Consider the following 22,081-nt stretch of genomic DNA (forward strand, 5'->3'; position numbering starts at 1 on the left):
AAAGTCTTGTCTTTCGCACCCGATTCCAGGGGCAAGTGGACTTCACAAGCTACAAACGTCCGAACGTTGTCAAGAGAGCCTTTTCAGGCGATGCTTTAACACTTACTACAATGGATGAAGAAGTTCACTCGTCCTGTGAATTCCAGATGCAGTCAAGAAATACTTCGCCTAAAACAAAAAAAAAACAAAAAAGCAAAAAGCTCGATAAGTCGAACACCCCAAAGGGCGACTTAGGAAAAAAAAAGGAGCGTCTCGGTGGATTGAAAACCCGAAAGGGCGATCCAGGCAAAAGTTAGAGACATTGAAAAAAAAAGAGAATTCGCATCCCGCTAGATTGAACACCTCACACTGGGGCAATCTAGGCAAAAATTAGGGATTTGGCAAGTAACTGCATCTTGACAAGACTGTGCTCTATATCTGTCATCCGTTAGGGATTCTCGACTCGTCGTCGACTGAAGCTTTGAATACATCGAAAATTCAGAATGGTAGAGGAAAGGTCACTATGTTCAATGTAGCCCTCTCCAATATATATCACCGATTTCAAACTTGTACAGATCTATGGAGTCTCGCCCTTTGCAGACTACCATTCCATCACATCGATTTGAGCTTTTATCCAATTATTTGCACTCTTATTTGTTTTTAACTCAACAAATGTTTTGCATGTTTTAATTGATAAAGTATCATTGTTTTCAAAATAAACAAATTTTTCAAAAAAATTGTTCTTAAACAAAGTGAACATTCACAATGATGGAAAGAATACTTAGGAGACCCGCAGTGCTCTCCCGGGGGTGGTATGATTACCAACAGGTAAGACAATTGTTCGTATCTCAAGCATGACTGTATCTTTGTCCTGCAGAACCTCGTATGGTTTCTCCTCAGTGATTTTGCCCGATGCAGTGTTGGTTGAAGTTGTTTACCTTCATGTTCCCGGCAGTACAGATTCTTCCTCCAAATCCCTGTTAGCTCTATTGTGGGGCATCCCCAGTAGAGTGCTGTTTGAGCCCTACCGTGGGGCATCCCCAGCAAGTTTGCTGTTTCGGACATTATTGTGGGGCAGCTCCCCTAGCAGAGTGTTTACTGAAGACTTCAACTTTTGCCTCTCCAGCAGGCCAGTCTTCCTTTCCACCAGCATGGTTGTTTTTTGAAGATTCAGTATTTGGTAGATCAATATCCCAGTACTATGTCATGCCCTCAGATGGATCCCCCAGTGGAGTTGTTTGCACAAGGAGCTTTATTAATGCCTATGTATCCTCATCAGAGATTTGGTTGCTTCTTGGTATCTTTGATTTTCATCACAAGTTGTGGTGGCGCATCCGCCTATATATTGAACTCTATTCTCCGGTTGTGACCAACGATCCCTCCGGAAGCCTCTTATGGCCCTTCCTCCCCTGCAGGATAAGTGTTCCCTGATATCCCAGTCTCCAGTGGATTTTCTTTGCTCTCTGGTGGCTTTGGTTTTCTCTCCGGACGGTTGATTCCCGGACCTGCGTGTTGAACATGTCTGTTTGTCAACATTCATCATACATTTTAGGTAGAATGCATACATGCATAATCATAGCATTTGGATACTCATGTTGCAGCTGTTGCCGTATATCCGTTGATAGTTGCCTCCTGCTGTTTGGTAATACAGATCTCTCCAGTAGATTTTCCTTAAACAAATATGGGTGTGTCTGATCTCTCCATGTAGAGCCAACCCCTTAAGCAGAAAGTGTCTATCCTTTCCTGCCATTTCCCCCACTGAGATACATCCTCGTGGATGACGGTTGTTTCCGTTCCCTCCCTACACGGGATGGATTTTCCCTATTGAGTTCTTTCCTCATTAGGATGAGTCTTGTTTCAGTCTGCCCTTTTGGATCGATCCTAAATTGGCTTCCTATTGGCTATCCCTTGTGCTTCCCTGGGGCATAAATGAATAGTCGCTCACTAACCGGCACTCATTCATCTTATCCTCAGCCAAATTTGTTGGCCTCTACCTACAAACCGGTAGTTGTAAGTCCTATTGTCGTGGTTTTCTACCTACTAGCTGGTAGTTGTAAAATCCCACTTTCATCCCCTTGTTGGAATTAACCCTTTGTGCTCATCCCGATGATGACTGGTTACTTTTCCGTGGTTTTCTGCCTACAAACCGGTAGATGTAATCCCCTCTCCGTGATATTGATTTTCTTTCCCCTCTGGATACTTGCCTTGATCAAGCAATATTGTCCCCATTGGGTCTTCACCTTCCTTTTGGATGTTTGCTCCGAGTTAGCAACTTTATCCTCTTTGGATTGGTCATCTTTGTATACCTAGTCCTGGTACTGATGCCTGTCTTTTTCGGTCGATTTATTCATTTAACAACCTACAACTTGGTTATGGATAATCTTCCATGCGAGTGTATTATCTACGTTTTGACGACTATAGATAATATGACTTATATGTTTTCCCGGTATTCAGACCGAAGAAGTTTCCGACGATCAGGTTGATGCACTTGTTTTTTCCGGTATTCAGACCGAAGAAGTTTCCGACGATCAGGTTGATGCACTTGTTTTTTCCGGTATTCAGACCGAAGAAGTTTCCGACGATCAGGTTGATGCACTTGTTTTTCCGGGTATTCAGACCGAAGAAGTTTCCGACGATCAGGTCGATGTACTTATGTTTTTTCCGGTGTTCAGACCGAAGAAGTTTCCGACGATCAGGTCGATGTACTTACGACGCTCAGGCATTGGTTATCCCTGTGTTGCCATTTATTTTTGGTATCCAGGTCGACGTTTCTGTTTCGGTGTTCAGGCCGATTTCTTTTCCGTTCCAGGCGGACTGTTCTTTCAAGACTGTTTCCTTGCCGATCCTGACAGGCATTCCTGTATTATATCCAGTCGGTGCAAATTTCTACGGTTCTTTTGTATTCAATCCCTGTTTACCCTGAAAGTCTGACAGCCACTGCTATCACCCGTTCGGGTTCCCAGCTGATTGAATAGGGGCAGCTGTAGCACCTCAAATTTGCACCTATCATTGTACATACCATTTCATATTAGGTCATAGCATATCATAAACCATTGCATATCATTTGCATTGTCCTCAGTTGCCTCAAGAGCAAGCAAGCAGAAATTAGGTCAAATTGATCAGGAGATCCGTCCACCAATCATGCAAGGATGTTTCTCAAGGAATCAAAGCCCTAGGGTTTGTCCAACAAGTTCACATGCCTTGGGGGTCTTTTTGAAGTGTTCAAGTCAAGGGTTGAAGGCTCAGAGGTCAACAGTCAATGCACAGGCAGGCAGAAAACCCTAAACAGTCGACAATCAATCAAAGCAGTGGATGGTGGCCATTCTTGTGGAATTTGGGCACCATGATCAGTCATCAAGAGTTCATATGTCTTGAGACATCATTTGAAGTCGAAATCTCAAGGAATTAGGGTTTGGAATTCATCAGAAGTGCACAGTCAAGTCCAAAACCCTAGAAAGTCAAAGTTGGTCAACTGTGGTTGATTCTTTGGATTTGGTGGATGGAAATGGTTTGAAGGAGCTTATTCATGTCCTAATAGGCCTCATGTGTCATGGCAATCAACATCATGGAAGAATTTGAAGCCAATCAGAAAATTTCCAGAAATAGAAACTGGGCCTGTAGTTTCAACTGCCAAAAATAGAAACTTCTTGATCCTCAACTTGCATCATGATACAAGCTCCAAATGAATTTTTGCCCAACATGAAAGTTGAAGATCTTGTTCTCCCATTTTAAAAAAGTCCAAGAACACCCAAATCCCATGTGTGGTTGTCAAGATATGATCAAATCATCTTCACCAATTTTTGAACTTCAACAAGCCATATCTCTCAAACCATAAGGCCAAATTTGGTGGGGTTTTTTCCTACACACCACATTTTTCATCCTCTTTCCAAAAATATAAATTTCATGACCTAAAACCCTACCATTCAAAATGGCATTTTTGGACCTTTTTCATTTAAATTCAAAGTTTGACCAAACTTTGACTTTTTGATTTATGGACTTTTTCATCATTTTGCCAATTGGGAAAGGTTTCATATCACATTTGTGACTTGTCTCAAACCTTAAACCATGATCATTTCACCATTACACCATCATTTTGGCCAAAGGTGTGAACTTGGTATTTTTGCAAAATGACTTCATTTCAAGCAAGGCAAACTTGGCAATTGTTGTGCAGACCAAAAACAGCACATATATTGGTCATTGGCAGCATGCTAGAAGGCCCAACTCGTGTACCACTTGCACCCTCCATGTCCATTTAGTTCAACATTAGCAAAATGCAAATGAGGTCATTAAACATAAGTAGGATTAAGCATCTTTTAAACCAACTCAAAACAGACCCTTATTAGGAATTTTTTAGCATTTTTCTAAACCTAGCAAGCTGCAGCCTCCACGAGAATCCTCTCACTATCACATTTTGCATTTTTACACTTTGTGGATTTCTGGCCAAAACCTTGAAAACCTTCGAGTAACCCTTCATTGTTCCTTCACTTGGACATTATTTGGAAGTGGTTCTGAACATCCTTTACCAACTGGAACCCCATCCTCGAGCTCTGTTTCCTTGAAGCTATTCCAATGGCAGTTTCTGATTTGGACACTTGTAAGCTTGGCTGAGCTCACCACTTCAAGATTCCATCATTGTAAAGCATAAACACCATCTGTTTCAAGGAAATCATCCAAAACATCACTGCATCACGAATTTCTCCAAAACAAGTAAGATTTTCGACCAACCCTTTTCACAAAACTTTGCTATGCCATATGTAGTTTCAATGTTGCTGAGCATTCTGAAAGTTGTTTCATGTCAAATGGTTAATTATACTGTGAGAAATCCGGATTTATATTTCTGTGCATAAATTTGTTTTTGCTCGATTCTTGGATGTTGTTGTGTCTTAATGGTCATGCTCGCTGGATTTACGCTGTATGTTGTTTATTGAGCGCAATGATGTGTTTGATTCCATGTTTTGGACTGTTAAGTTTTTCACGATTTCTGGATTTCAATGATGGTGATTACTGCTGTTTCTTAAACCCTGAACTTGTTCAGCAATTTGCATGACTTGTTTTTTTGATTTATGGTCATGTGTATGTTGTATGAACATTACTGTATTTGCCATTGCTGTTTGTGTGTTGTTGTTTGAAATTCGTGGATGACAATGAACAAGATGATGATACACGGTCACTACTACAAACCCTAATACTGCACGTGAGCCCAGAAATTGTGAAGCACGATTGGCTCTTGGTTATTGTTTCCCTTGCACGCTACTGTTGGATTGGCTGAGAGCCAATCACAACATTTCAATTGCCTGCCCGAAACGCATAGTTTGGTTAAGTGAGAAGGTTAATTACAAAAATGCCACCGTTGACTCTCATGTTGACCATTTGCCATGTTATGTGATCTTGTCTTGTTACAATTATTCACTCATCTTCCATAATTCATTCCTCTCTCAATTTTAATCCAAAAATTATGAAACTTTTTCCATCATGTTCACAAGCATGTCCTCTATTTTATCATGAATTTTATTAATTTTTTGCTTGGATGGATATTAAATGGCTCTAGGGTTTGTGAAATGTGACAAATAATGATATCTCTTGCCATTTCAATTGTGAAATACTCATGTTGCACCCAATGAGCTTGAAATTTTTTGTGGAGAAACTAGACATGTTCACCTTCATTTTGGTATAAAGTTTGTGGATTTTCCATTTGTGGTTTGCTGGTTATGAATTTTTGAATTTGGAGGTTGCATTTGGTGTCATACCATGATCATGCATTTTCCCTAATTTTGTTCACATGCTTCCCTACATCCAAATGACCCCAAATTTTGCATGATTGATCCTTTATATGTCTAGTTGATGTATGAATTTTCCTGGAATTAATTGTTCTGTTTCCAATTTATTTGAGAATTTTCTTCCATGCTTAGTCATTTGTTGACTTTTTGTGCTATGCCTTGCCAAAACTTTTGTGAAATTCTCATACCATATTGAATGATCATGAAATTTCATATGTGATAACTAGACATCTTGAGCTTTTCATTGGTGTTAATCTCATTCATTTCTCATCTGTTTTCAATTTGATATGATTTTTTGAAGTTGACCCATGCTTGTTGACTTTCATTGTGCATGCTTGAACTTGGTTTGACTTCATGATTTTAATTGACTGCTTTCCTCTCATCCAAATGCCATGAAATTTTACATGTCTACCATGTTAGATGTTAGGATTGAATGTGATTTATTTGATGATTTTTGAGATTGCTTAGGTTGACTTTTGAATGAAGTCTTTGTTGTTGACTTTTGTATGCTTCTCTTGCCATGCTTTGCATCCTTTTGCATATGAAATGACCATGATGCATGATATGATTATGGGCCCAATTGTGATTGCTTTCTAATTGGTTGACTTTGATTTTGAGTTGACTTTTCCTTGCTGCCTTGACTTTTTCTTTCATCTTTGACCCTAGGCTAGCCCTAGTGGTCCTTTGGACTTATGTTGAGTTCATCTGTTTCAGGTTGAGCATAGTGCTTCCAAGATCATACCAATTTGATTGATGTTTGTTTGTCTATATTGTGCTAACCTTTTGTTTTGTAGGTGACTCATGTAACTTGAGTTTTGCTTTGCACAGTTGACCTTTTGTGGTTGACTATTTATCCATTCCTTTTGCTTTTAACTGTTTAATTGCATACTGATTTGTTTGGTTTTTCTCAGGTACCCTTTAGTTGCTTTAGTTGCTTGCTTTGCTATTTAGCAATTGCTTTTGAGGTATAATTACTTTCTCTTCATGTAGTCTGGAGACCCGGTCTGTTATTTGACCGGGCAAACTGTCTGAAGTCCTCCTTAAGAGGCAATGCCTGTGTTTGTTTAAGATTGTCCCAAGCAGGAAAAGTCCTTCAAGTAAGGCAATTGGTGGAAGGTAGGGATAAGCAATCTATCCCCCACTATTCAGTGTGTCCTCTCTTTGCTCCCATTACATGGTTGAAGCATTGAGATAAAAACCCAAGATCTATCGAGTCAATAATGGGGAAAGAGTTCCATCTTTCTGAACTCCCCCACTTTCTATTATTTGATGCTCTCCCTGATTAGGGATAGAAGCAATGAGGCACACCCCTCATCTCCTTTTCATCTGCTTCACCTTAGCCTCTCAATGGCAAGGTTAAGAGCAACACTTACCCTATTCCAGTTGGCCCTAGTGCCTAACCTTTTGCTTGAGCCACTTGCTTGTGTATAGTGTGTGCTATCTGTGCTTGTATGTTTGTTTGACTTGCTTCCTGTGCAAGTTAGGTTTAGTTTAGACTAATCTTTGTTTGCTTTCGCCCTCGTTGCGATCCTTTCTCTCGCCCTCGTTGCGATCGAGCCTTATCCTTTCTCTCGCCCTCGTTGCGATCGAGCCTTTTCCTTTCTCTCGCCCTCGTTGCGATCGAGCCTTTTCCTTTCTCTCGCCCTCGCTGCGATCGAGACTTTCCCCTTCTCTTGCCCTCGTTGCAATCGAGATCCTTTATCCCTGCCGGCCGAACTACGGCAACTCTGATTCTCATGTTCAGATGAGATACGTAGGCACGAGACGCGATGTCTTGCCGAGTTTGACTAACCGCTAACACTAACTCTTTTCTCTCACCCCTGTGTGATTGAGATCTTCTCTTCTCTCACCCCTGTTGTGATTGAGATATCCCTTTTCTCTTGCCCTAGTTGCAATCGAGATCCTTGCTTCCTGTGCAAGCCTTGTCTAGGATAGGTTGGCCCGTGTGCCATTTAGCTAGAAACCTTAACTTAGGGTTGACTTTGCATGACAACATCTAGGCTCGAGTCGTAGTCTCCCTAGAGTTGTGTCTCCCTCTGTTATCTGGTTAGGCTAGACCCTTGTCCCTGCGTAGGGGAACTACATCGCCCTGATCTTCATACCAGATGAAGTATGTAGGCAGGAGATTGAGCTGATCTCTCCGGGCGCCCTTTTTCTTTTGTGTGTGTGTTGTTTGACCTTTGCTAGGCTCGAGTCCCCGTACTCCTTAGCATTTGCTGTCTGTTTGTTTGTGTTTGACAGTTGTAGGCTGAGTCCCAGACTCCCTATCTGTCTGTTGTGTGCGTTTAGGTTCGGATGTCAATGTAAGTCCAGTGATTGGCATTTGGGCTCCACGTTTGCCTCTTTGCGTGTGTTTAGGTTCGGATGCTGACATAAGTCCAGTGATTGGCAGTCGGGCTCCACGTTTGCCTGTGTTTTGTCTTGTTTGCGTGCGTGTCAGCCGAGCTACGAATGCTCTGATTCTTCTCTCGTCCGAGAAGATACGTATGCATAGGATACGATATCCTAGCGAGCATGTGTCGTTTCCCCAGTCCGAACTACTTCGACTCTGATGTCTATGCTAGATAGACTAAGTAGGCCCAGGATGCGACATCCTGCCGAGTTCAGTTTCAGTCAGTCTCTTTCGCTTCTTTCAGCCAGTTGTGTGTGTGAGTTTTGAGCAGCGTTTAGCAACCAATTTTCCTTTCTAGTGTGCGTGGATCCCGTAGAGTACTACGGATGCGTAGGGTGCCTAACACCTTCCCTTCGCATAACCGACTCCCGAACCCATTCTCTTTGGTCGCGAGACCATGTTCTTTTCCCAGGTTTACTTCGAGCGTTTCCTTTCCCTCTTTTGGGATAAATAACGCACGGTGGCGGCTCTGTTGTTTCTTTCTTTTCCCGCCGGTTTTTCGCGCGATGCGACAAGATGATTTGTTTTTTATCAGAGGAACTTTTTAGAGATCTATTTGCAAATATTCGGAAAATATTGATATTTTTAAGACATATATGGAATACTCATAGCAATAATATTTGGAAACTTTTTACACCAAGGAAGTAATACAGTTTTGGTGACCAAATACAATACAAGAGAAAAGGAGAATGAACATCCTATGGAGCCCTAGAAGCAATCGTCCAAAGCCTTCGAGATCGGAAGATAAGTTGCACGAAGCCTCTTCACCTCTCTCTCATAAGTTGCTTCCATGTTGGCCTTCTCCTTGGCGAGCTGATCGTACTTCCTCTTCCAAAACCTAGATGAGTGAGGAAGAAGGGAAGTAACCACATCATCAGGCTCATCAATAACCTGATGCTCTAGAAACTCTATCACTGCATCCTTATCTTTGAGCTGTTGAAGAAGTTCCTCACGTTCACGAATCCATGCACGCGAACGGTCTTCATCTCTCAACTCCTCTACTCCTTGGTTAGGGAGGGTTGAAGGCCCAACCATAACCATAGGGGTAGGTCTCGGATACTTGTACGGCATGCGGTACTCAAGAGATCTCTTCCTTACCCAAGAGGTGTAAGGTTCCAAAGCAATACAATTCTTCGGACCAAGCTCATTCCTCCATTTCTTATGAATTTTGCGCCAGGCGCAGACCATCCTATCCTTCAAGTTTTGGGGATCTTTAACCTCTTGAAAGAATAAGCCTTCCAACGAAATGTTGTTAAGTTTATCCTTTAAGGGGAACCCAAGCTGACGGCGAGCCAAAGCAGGATTGTAGTTAATTCCACCACATGTACCAAGAAGAGGTACATTGAAGAACTCACCACAAGAATCAATAATATGAACGCCATCATAAGCACGGTTATACCAAAAGATATCATCATTAGTGAGAGACATAAGTCTCGTGGACCATCGTAGACATCCCTTGTTCTGCTTGAAGGCAAATGTTTGAGGCAAGTGCGAAATAAACCACTTGTACAACAGAGGCAGACAACATATAATGGATCCACCGCCCTTTTCATTCCTCATATGCAAAGAGAAATAAGTGTCACCCAACAGAGTCGGAACGGGATTAAGAGAAGAGAAAATCCTAATGGTGTTCACATCCACGAAGTTGTCGATGTTGGGAAATAACACTAGCCCATAGATGAGGAGTACAAATATGGCTTCAAAAGCTTCCTCACTCATGGCCTTCCCAAACAAAGTAGCTTTGGCAATGAGAAAATCAGATGGGAGACCTTGAATTCCACCTTTGGTGGTCATATTAGCAACAACGTCAGGTACATCTACATGAAGCATGTCAGCAATCTCTTGGGAAGACGGAACCTTCTCCAAACCACTGAATGGCAACTGGTCAAGAATAGGTATACCCACATGATAGGAATACCCCTCAAGTATAGGCAAACGCTGGAAATCCGGAAAAGTGAAGCACCGATACAGAGGATCGTAGAACTGCACAAACACACTCATTAGACCTTCATCCACTTTGGTAGAAAGAATAGACAGGAGCTTCCCATGGCGAGCTTTGAACTCTAAGGGCTCTAATACATAAGATGTCAAACTCCTTAACTCTTTCAAGTCGGGTTGTCTAAAACTGTACTTCTTTGTATTCCTTCTTGGCTTGTCCATGTCTGAAAATTTGTAAATAGACCTCTTAAATTCCTTGAAAAATATTTATTGTTTAATGATATGGAGGCGAATGAATGTATGAATGCATGGATGCAACAATCACACTCAAGGATCAAGCAAGTCAAACCACGAAAAGGTCACGAGATGGTTCAAGTCATCGTCAATATCAATCATCCATTTTGGTGGATTATGTTGGTGTAAGACCTAGAGGCCAATACTTTTGGTACTTGTATCGAATAATAAAAGGCTTTTCTTTATTACGTTTGTTTAATAAAGTCCCTAGAATAGCTAGTCCGTTTAATGTATTAAGTGTGACTTAATCATGAGAACACATTAAACATAAGGACACTATTCTTAAAGTATCCGTAGTCGAGCTTTATTGTGAAGTGGGATAACATTAAAGCATTAAGACTATTATGTTTGTAGACTGATGATCACATCTCATGGATCATGGATAAAGAGTTATCAAGTCTTAAACATAGGTATGAATATTAGGAATAATATTTATACCGGATTGACCCGCTATGAGAATACTATATAGAAAGTTATGCAAAGTGTCATAAGTTATTCTCATGGTGATAATGGTGTATACCACTCTTCGACCTGAAACCACTATGGACCCTAGATGTAGAGTCGAGTGCTTTATTGCTGATCCAACGTTGTCCGTAACTGGATAACCATAAAGACAGTTGATGGGTACTCCACGAAGCATGCTGAGGGACATGAGTGACCTAGATGGAATTTGCCCATCCTGCATAACAGGATAAATGTCTATGGGCCCAATATTGAACTGGACAAGGATGGCACGGTCTATGCCTTGTGTTCAATATAGACATAAGGGAAAAAGGGTAATTATACACATAAGTATTATCACAGAAGGAATTGTCAGATCACATGACATTTTCGTGTCTTGGGTAGCAGTGATGTGTTGCTAGATACCGCTCACTGTTTATTATGTTAAATGCGTGATTTAATATAATTGCCAACGTCACAAAAACCTACAGGGTCACACACAAAGGACGGATTGATGAGAGATAGAGTAACTAAGGAATACCGTAAGGTACGGTGCCGTTAAGTGAATTATAGAACATCGTAAGGTACGGTGTACTTGAGTAGAATACGAAATATGATAAGGTACCATGGGCTTAAGTGATTTTGGGCATATTATAAGATATGGGCCAAAATACACTTAAGTGGGCCTTTTAGCTTGAAGCCCACACAAGTGGTTCTATAAATAGAACCCTTGTGTAGAAGCATTATTTGTGGTTGCATTATTTTCGTTTTCTCTCTCTCTCTCTCTCTCACTCAAAGCCTTCATTCGTGCCAGCTAGCACTGAGATTGAAGGAATCCGTTCGTGTGGACTGAGTAGAGACGTTGTCATCGTTCAACATTCGTGATCGCTTCGTGGATCTGCATCAAAGGTTTTCAATCGTCACAAGAGGTAAATATTCCATCACTGAGCATGACCATTCGTAAGGATCTCTAAAGGAGAAAATTTTAATTTCCGCTGCGTTTTGGACCGCAATTCTCCTTCAGTGGTATCAGAGCCACTGACGAAACCATGACTCGGATAGCTGTTTATTTTCTGTATTAATATGATTAAAAGACAGAATGAATCAATTAATTAAACGGGTAATTAAATTTGGCATCATGAGTGTACGAGTTGGATGATTGATGTTGACTATGCTTCGGAACCGACATTAGTATGGTGAAGCAGTGATACATCGATCGTCCATAGGTTACGCAATTGAGACCGATCAACTTATAAATGATATAAGTAATCCTAATGCAAAGTACGGTATATGTGATATACTGTTTCTGTTTCGTTCATTCAAACACTAAATGGTTGTTTTCCTTTGAGCGATCAATGGTCATTTGCTTCGGAATTCGACATTAGTATGGTGAAGCGATGACCTGTTGATCAATCATACTGAATCAACAATCGAGGTGTGTTTGACGATCTGAAATTGGCGCATTAGGGTTGGTGACGGTGCAAGGGTTGTGCCGTCAAAGAGTTGTGAATTTAGGGCTTTTGGAACACGTCTGTTGACTGTTTCAAAGTTTTGTTATTTTGGCCGCGTGACGTTCGTCACGAGCTTGTGACGATCGCAACAAGCTGGACGTGACGGTCGTCACATGCCTTGTGATGGTCGTCACACTCACAGATCCAAAATTCTAGGCATTTCTGTTTCTGGCCGCTTGACGGTCGTAACATGCCTGTGACGGTCGTAACATGCCTGTGACGGTCGTCACACTCACGGGGTCAGAATTCTTGGGGTTTTCAGTTTTGTGACTACGCAAGAGTTGTGTTGATGCAAAACAATGTCCATTTCAAATGAATTGTTCATTAAAAATTTTGGATAGGGGCGCTGCCCCCTTGACCCCCGTTCCCGCTGTCCGGGCAGCGGACCCCCGGCTAACTCTGCGTAGTGTGATCGGTCGCCTAAATTTAATTTTGTTTTAATTAATTAAAGGAATTAAAAATTAATAATAATAATGTGTTTATCATTATTGCCTTATGGTGATTAGTTATGGCCTTAGTCTTCCTTCATTTTGTTTTGGGTTTTTTTAATACGACCTGCGTGTCATGCCTCTCCTTTTGATCTCTTAATGTAACTTCTTTTCTCATCTCAAACCCTCGTATGTAAAACGAGTTTCTTCTGGAATGTAATGTTATGAAGAAAGAGAAGAAGACAATGTTATGAAGAAAGAGAAGATTTCAATATCAAAGGAGGACAACCTTGAAGATCTTGCCTGGAGAAGCTTAGAGAAGAATTCAATATCAAAGGAGGACAACCTTGAAGATCTTGCTTGGAGAAGCTTAGATTGTTATTAGGTTAGCTTAGGTTCTCTCATTGGCTTGGGAGAACAATTGCGCTAGGGGCCATAACTGTTTCATTATGTATGTTGATGCATGTGTATGTATGTTGATGCATGTGAATATATGTTGATGCATGTGAGAGACGATTTATATGATAAATAAGCTGGTGAGATCAGAACAATTGCAATTCCCTCAAATTGAATATTAAGTTTATGCTTTCCAAGTTTTAACACTCATCAAGACTAATATCGGATAATGTAGGTTTCGCCTACGCGAGGTGCATGATCTATATATTGGTAAGGTGCGATGGTATAATTGTAATATCCAACTGTTAAAACAATGGGTCAAACTTAACTAAACAAATTATGAGAATATTATATATGTTTGCTTTCCAAGTTTTAGCACTCATCAAGACTGGTATCGAATAATGTAGGTTTCGCCTACGCGAGGTGCATGTTTTGTATTAGTTAAGGTGCGATGGGATAATTGTAATATCCAACTGTTAAAACGATGAGTCAAACTTAATTATAATTTTATCATATATGTTTAGAAGCAAGAGTTGGGAATAATCCATATGATGGATTGGAATAAGGAGTTATTCACCCAACTGAAATTTTCGAGAGTTGTATGAGATACAACTGGAAGGAGTTCCTACCTAAATAACCTAGTTTTGTGTAATCCGCCTATGCGGACTTAGAACGAAGTGAAATATGGATCTCGACCCACTAGAAAATCTTCCAACGGGATTTTCCGAATCAAATGATGAGGGTCATTTGTTTTGAGTAAAATAGTGGGAGCATATTTAATTAAAGGCCTAATTAAATATGTCAATGATACTTATATTTTCATTAATCCTTATGTAGATTGCCATGACAACAAACACCTCTAACAACATCTTGCGATCAATCCTTGACAAGGAAAAATTGTCTGGGACAAAGTTCCTGGATTGGCACCGAAACCTGAGGATTGTCCTCAAACATGATAAAAAGTTGTATGTCTTGGAGAAACCTGTCCCTGAAGAGGAACCTCCTAGTTCTGCACCTAAGGCAGAAAGAGATGCTTATAAGAAGCATGTCGATGATGCCAATGAAACTGCTTGTCTCATGCTAGCTACCATGAACTCAGAATTGCAAAAGCAACATGAGAACATGTCAGCGTTCGATATGATCGAACACCTGAAGCTGCTCTATCAAGGCATGAGAGGTTTGAAGCTTCTCTTGTTTGTGTGGTTTTCTGAAGTCCTCACACTTGAGGCAAGCCAATGATGGTTTCAATTTTCCATTTCGTGCACTTTCAGTTTGAACACCATGATCTTCCACTTCACATTTCTCTCAAAATAGGAAGAGTGAGGAAGATCAATGGATACAGTGGGGATGTACATCACCTGAGCTTCAATTTGATGTCCTTGTTTTTCATTTTCGTTACAAAAATTTTCTCTGCAAGTGGTGGCCGGATTCTGGTAGCTCACCGGAGAAGATAGTGGTTTCCACCACCATCACCACGTGTGCACTTTCCTGACCATTGGATTGCCATGCCACGTTATAATCCTGATCATTCCTTATGATTACTTGTTTTAATTCCATATGTCGCGCGTTTGACTCAAGTGTACCATGCGCCCTTGCATCTGATCCATCCATCCACTCCACGTCATTTAATGAAATTGATCCTATGGCGCTGGATTTTCAGTTAAAAAATTTATTTAGTCACAAAAATATGAGACCAATGCCAAAAATTTTCTTGAAATATCTAGTTTCATATTTTGATTTTTAATTATTTTTGAGACTTCATTTAATATTTTTTGTGAATTATTTGATTTTTAATAGTTTTAATTCATTTTAAATTACTTTCTGATATTTGAAAAATCCAAAAAGATTTTCCTAACACCTATGGATCATGATAAGTCAATGAAAAATAGTCGCATCAATTTCTTATTTGATTTGAGATTTTAGTTCATATTGTGTTATTTTTTAGTGTTCTTAATTATTTTTAAATACTTTCTGATTTCCAAAATTGTTGAGAAAATTAGTCAAAGTTTATTTGACCATGTTAGACCTATGAGAATTTAATTGGACTTGTTGAAGTTGATTTGAATTAAATTTGAGGTTTGACCTTATTTGATTATTTTTATTTTGCATTTTATTTTAATTCAAAAAATACCAAAAAATTATGGTTAACCTATTGACTTGTAATCTTCATTTATTTTCTATTTGGCATTGATTGATGATGATTTAGTTCACATTTGATCAATTGAATTTGATACTTGAATTCTCTTTCCCTCTCTTTCATCTTCATCCCATTCTTTTCATCATTTGGCCAATGAGTTAATGTCTTATGGTTGGTCTTGACAAATGAGAGGTTTAACCTTCTTCGATCCAAACCAAACTCAACTTGATCCACGATCAAGTGAGTTGTTTTGTGTCCAAGATAGGTTGCTTCTTGGTCAAGCAAATAACCTAAAGTCCACACAAGGCCCTTCCCCTTTTGTTTTGGCATGACAAGTTTGTGGAGCTTGACTTACTAGTTATGATCTCTAACTTGTGTCTATTTGCCTATAGTTTTATTGACCGACTTCAGATAGGTGTGACTACTACATTAGTTCACTTACGATTGCTTAACATAGCGCTACATTGTCTCATGACAAGCTAACATAACTATACTAATTACTAACTTTAATTTGAGCATTTAATTTCGTGCCCTTTACTTTTAATGCAATTTATTTCTTGCTCATTATTCGTATTACTTTTTCCTTTGCTCACTTGAGCACATATTTTATGTTTATGTCATTTTTATTTTGCTCATTTGAGCTCATTATTGTATATAAATATATTGTTATATTGTGTTTTTTTTGTATTTTGTTTTGTGTGAACCAAATGCAAAAAGGAGAAAGGACATAGAATTAGAATATACCTATGCTTAAAGGAGTTCAAGAGCAACTAGGCCTCATGCCTTTAGAATGCTAAACTTGTTGAAGAGAAACTAGGCATCATGCCTTTAGAATGCTACATTTCAAAGTTGACTTTAAAGGACTTCTCATCTAAACGTATTCTTTGTCCATTCCTCTTATTGTATTGTGAACTTTTTTATGTTTGCTCTTGCGTGATAGGGATTCCATCTTGAGATAGTAAGAAGAGGACCATTGTCATAAGTAGCCAAGTTAAGAGAAACAAGCCAAATGGAGATCCTAAGAGCTTGAATCCAAAATGTTTGATTGTGTGCTAAGTCCAAAGGAAAGGAGCATCTTGAATCATCTCTATGATTTCAAGAAAAGGAACTCCAAGGGTCTATCTTTTCTCTCTTATCTTTATATGCTTTATGAGTAGCCCTTCTCTTCTTCTCCCCACTCTAACCAAGCCAAAAATATTTTCTTGCATACTTTGACCTTGTTTCAAACTAGAAACCTAGGCCTTATGCCTTTGACTTTTCAAAATCTTTTCATAAATACTCATTGTGAATAAACATTAAGTCAACTTTGACCTCATTTTGTCAATAAATTTAACATGTAAACATAACTCACTTAGAGTTGTTTTGTGGTTCCAATGACCACCTTTGTTAAAACTTTTTTACAAACATTAGTCATAGGTTTGAGTTATCATAGTGGTTGATGTAAACCTCACCTCATCCTTAGTGATTGGATTATAAGTCTTGCATACTTATTATAGGGTTAACCCCTCACTAGTATGTTGAAGCCTTCCTCACATGGTGGATTGTCGGTTTAGGTTGAGTTTTCTCCCTTTGATAACAAAAGACCTTAAGGATTTTGATCAAATCAATTCACCAATCTTTGAGATTCTTACCCCGAACTACGAGGTTTTGATCCTCCTTTGTGATGGTACATAGGCAATGGGTTCATCCATTCAAACAATAAAATTTGTAAATATAATCTATTCTCTTCTCATCCCTCCAATCTTTTGCTCAAGTCTTTTCACAAATACCAACCTACAACACATATTTGCAAAAAGGGTTCCCTTAGAATACTAAGGATGTTTTGGGTGCGTAAAACCTTCCCATTTCATAACCAACCCCCTTACCTAGATCTTTGACATTTTCATTAGTTTTTGATTTGAAAAACTTCTTACCTTGGCTTTTGTTCGCTTTTTAGCCCTTCCTTTGGACAAATAAAAGTGTTGTGGCGACTCGAATTGTATGTTTACTTTTGGTTTAGTCAATAAACCTAAAGGTAACGAAAACCCCGCTACAAAAAAGTGGTGACTCTGTTGGGGAGCTGACCTCCCTAGTGGGTTTAGCCTACTTTTTGCTTATGTGTGTTGTATGTTTATATTTATTTGTGACATATTTTTATGCAAATTTGGGATGACTGTATTGTTTGTAATGTATGAATTGCTTGATATATTAATTGCTTGTATGCTTGGCAGTTTCTTGTGAGATGAGTTCTATACCCGAACTCAAGATCAATGGAGATCATGCCCTACCTACAAAAGATTTAGGCAAATGCAAAGATATATTTTTGGTATTTGGGTTAGTAAAATGATAATATACAAGTATGATACAATCACAAAGTGTTTGGTGATCTTTTCCAAAATAAACCCAATGAAGGAGGGGTAAGGAGGATGCCAAGGTATGATCCCAATGCTAATGCTTATGATGAAATTGCATGAGGGATCTTAGGGTCAAAATTGGGGTCTTACAGCTGCCCCTATTTAAGGACATTCTAACTGAGGAGGCGAAGGTTAAAATCTTCATGTCGACCCAGTAGAATGGGCTTAAATAACAACATATAGAAACAAATTTTGGTCCCTAAGAGACCTCATGATGCATATGATATGAATGCAAAAGTTAATGCCCTGTGGGGAAATATTGTCGCAAAGGAAAAAAATCAGAGAGACCGAAAGTCCACATGAGTATAGTGTATTCCGTAAGGAAAACTCACTGGGGAGACATAGACTATGGGGGACAAAGGAGTTAAGCGTATGCTAGGCTACGACTTAAAACTAATGGGGGACTCGAGGAATTCCATACAAACATGGAAAGACTCAGCCGGGGAAATAACAACATCTGCAGGGGATACGAGTAAGTCAGGATGAAACTGAAATACTTGAATCATGCAGGGAAAAGTGAATTCACTAAGGAAATGCGCACTCAACTCAACTAGGGAAGAAATAAAATTCAACACAGAAGGAGCAGAAATCTATTATCTACTACCTGTTACTGGGTGAGGAGATAATAAAGATTTGGCAGAGAGGACATCCATCATCGGTTAGGATGAGCATATCAAGGACGACTCGCTGGGAAAAGCCAGGAGGGAGTATTCATTACCGGTTACTGGGTAAGAATAGCCTTGCTGGGGAAAACTGTAAAAATAGGATTTACAACTACCAGTTACTGGGCAGAATACCAAGGGTGAGAATATCCGTCATCTGTTAGGATGAACATATCAAGGATAAACTCGACAGGGAAGAAAATCTGTCATCGGTTAAGATGAACATATCAAGGATAGACTTTCCTGGGAAATGTCAAGGAGGATATCCGTCATCGATTAAGGTGAACATATCAAGGATAAACCAACTGAACAAAAAGTAGGAATTACATCTATCAAAAGCTAGATAGAAGACCATGAGAGAGAATTCGTTACTGGTTAAAGTAAACATATCAATAATAGACTCTGAGAGGGGAGGAAAAATAGGAATTACATCTATCAGTTACTAGATAGAATACCATGAGAGAGAATCTGCCACTGGTTAAAGTGAACATATCAAGGATAAACTCTATGGAGGGGACAAAAGCAGGATTTACAACTACCGATTGCTGGGTAGAAGACCGCAAAGAGAAGGAAACATGTCATCGATTAGGATGAACATATCAAGGATTCACTCTATGGGGAACAAGAATAGGGATTACAACTACCTTCTTATTGGGTAGAATACCAAAGGTGAGAATATCCGTCATCGGTTAGGATGAACATTTCAAGGATAACCTCCAGCAGGGGAGAGAAAGATATCCGTCACCGGTTAGGGTGAACATATCAAGGATATACTTCCTGGGGAATCAGATATACTGGGGACTCTACTGAGGAGAAAACATGGATACTTTTGCCATGTATTGGGAAAGAAGTAAAAAACTGCAAACTAAGAAGAATATTACCAGTTACTGGGAAATAAACTCTTAGGAGACTCGAAGCATCTATCTAGGTAAAAGCTAGAAAGAAACAGTCAATCAAGACTCAACCCATTGAGGACATAACTCAAGGGGAGTGATTCCATCCAGATAAACAACTGGAAAGGAAACTGAAGTAATAATCATCCACGAGGAACATCTCAGTGGAGAAGAGGAGAAAGGTTAAAGTCTTTCTGCCTAAGGGGTTGACGCTCTACAATTGAGGGAGGACAAACACCGAAATTTGTATGGGGATAAAGTACCGCCATACAGAGAATGAGAATCTCAAACCAACAAGTTAATCAGATATGCAAATATGCAATTATAAAATTATATAAATGTATATGTATATGATGATTATGCTGACAAAACAATCACAAATGATACAAAAGTGTCGCAAAGAATTTGAATCATCGATACAATCCTCGGCCAACCCACAAAAAGAGGGAGACAACTGCTGGAGAACAGAGAAATCAGCAAACCAAAGGCTCAAAACTAGCCGAGGGAGGAGATTTGCTAAGGAGAGGCGAAGTTATCGAGTCTGCAGGGAATTTTAGGTCAACACCATATCAAATGGGAGACAACCATGCAGAAGATAAACACAAATAGCTGCTCAAAAACCAGGAAGAAACTCTGACTGGGAGCGATTCGGATGGCGACTGGTGGGGAAACCAATGTGATCTAATGGGGAAAACATCTTACTCTGCTGAAGAAATGTGAACCTTGTTGGAATACAGAAACACTTCCAGGGAAATAACACGCTGCAAGGTACTGAACCAACCAACTTAGTTGGGGAAAATAATCGGAACTCCTCTAGGGAATAAACACTTTGCAGGGGAACCAGATCAACACAGACAACTGGGGATACCCAAAGGGTTAACTGCTTGGGGAACCTCTGATGCTTAACACTTAAGGACTTGCTGCTCTTGAAGTGCTGTTGATACTTCATTTTTAATTGATTTGAAAATTTCTTGTTTTTATATGTTTTAAGAAAAAGATTTTGATTAAAATTTTCAAAATGATCATAATAAAATTTAAACTATTGGCTGAAGTAAATAAGAGTAGAAATAATTGGATAAAAGCTAAACTTTATTTAATGGGATGGTAGTCTGTAAATGACAAGACTCCATGGATTTTTACAAAGTTGAAAATGGTAATTTACATAGAAAATGGCTACATTGAATACAAACGATCCTTAATACTTCTATCAACTCTTGATATCCATTGTGCTCTTGACCGCTACTGGGATGATGAATCGATGTCAACCCTTGTGCTCAACAAAGTCTTTCCAAAATTGGAAGATCAGTAGACTTCAATTACTTGCCATAATCCCTAATTTTTGCATAAGTTGCCCCAAGGTGGAGTACTCAACTTATCGGGATTTTTTGTTTTGTTTTTATGTCTCTATTTTTTGCCTGGATCGCCCTTTCGGGTTTTCAATCCACCGAGACGCTCTTTTTTGCTTAAGCCGCCCTTTCAGGTTTTCAACTTAGCGAGTTATTCTTTTATTTTTAGGCAAGGTATTTCTTGACTGCATCTGCGTTCGCAGGACGAGTGAACTCTTCCCCATCCATAGTTGTAAGAATCAAAGCACCGCCTGAAAAGGCTCTCTTAACGACATATGGGCATTCATAATTAGGAGTCCATTTTCCCTTAGAATCTAGTTTGAAAGATAGAATCTTCTTGAGCACAAGGTCACCTTCCCTGAACACACGAGGTTTGACCTTCTTATCAAAAGCTTTCTTCATCCTCTGCTGATATAACTGACCATGACGCATGGCAGTCAATCTCTTCTCTTCAATCAAATTCAGTTGGTCAAACCTGGTCTGACACCATTCAGCCTCAGTCAACATGGCTTCCATGAGCACACGCAATGAAGGAATCTTAACCTCTATAAGGAGCACTTCTTCCACGCCATATACAAGAGAAAAAGGGGTTGCCCTTGTTGAAGTGCGGACGGATGTACGATACCCATGCAAAGCAAATGGGAGCATCTCATACCAATCCTTATATGTGACAACCATCTTCTGAATAATCTTCTTAATGTTCTTATTCGCAGCTTCAATAGCCCCATTCATCTTAGGTCTGTAGGGAGAAGAATTATGGTGTGCAATCTTAAAGTCTTTGCAAAGGGCTTCCACCATATTGTTATTCAAGTTCGATCCATTGTTAGTAATGATCTTGCTTGGCACACCATAACGGTATATGATCTGATTCTTGATAAACCTCACAACAACTTGCTTGGTTACATTTGCATATGATGTCGCTTCAACCCATTTGGTGAAGTAATTAATTGCCACCAAAATGAAACGATGTCCATTCGAAGCTTTGGGCTCGATCATCCCAATCATATCAATTCCCCACATGGAGAAGGGTGTAACACCTCAAAATTTGCCCTCCTCTTCTTGGGACTAGTTTAGCATTTTGCATTTCATGTTAGGACATTAGGCATTGCATATTGCATATCATGTGGAAATAAGAGAAGGCCATCCTCCAAAGTCTTTTTTAGAAGATGAGAAGTTACATGATTCGAGCCTGAGGGTTTCCATGGATTGATGATCAACCATCTGAGGGGTTTGCACTTCAATTAGGGTTTTCCTGATCCTTCAAAGGTTGAGCATTATCTTGTTTGCAAGGATATGTCACCATCATCATGGTTATGTCATCCTCAAGGGCTTCATTGTTCATGCTCAGGTTCCTCTGAATTAGGGTTTTGACCTCTGGTCAACCCTAATCAGTTGCATTCTTTCAGCCAGGTTTTTCAAGGAGAAGAGGTATTCTATTGAGATTAAGATCACATGAGTATCATATTGAGCTTACATGAGCTAGGGGTTCATTTC

Source organism: Lathyrus oleraceus, chromosome 7 (genome assembly GCF_024323335.1).
Source record: "Lathyrus oleraceus cultivar Zhongwan6 chromosome 7, CAAS_Psat_ZW6_1.0, whole genome shotgun sequence".
In the NCBI taxonomy this organism is placed as follows: Eukaryota; Viridiplantae; Streptophyta; class Magnoliopsida; order Fabales; family Fabaceae; genus Lathyrus; species Lathyrus oleraceus.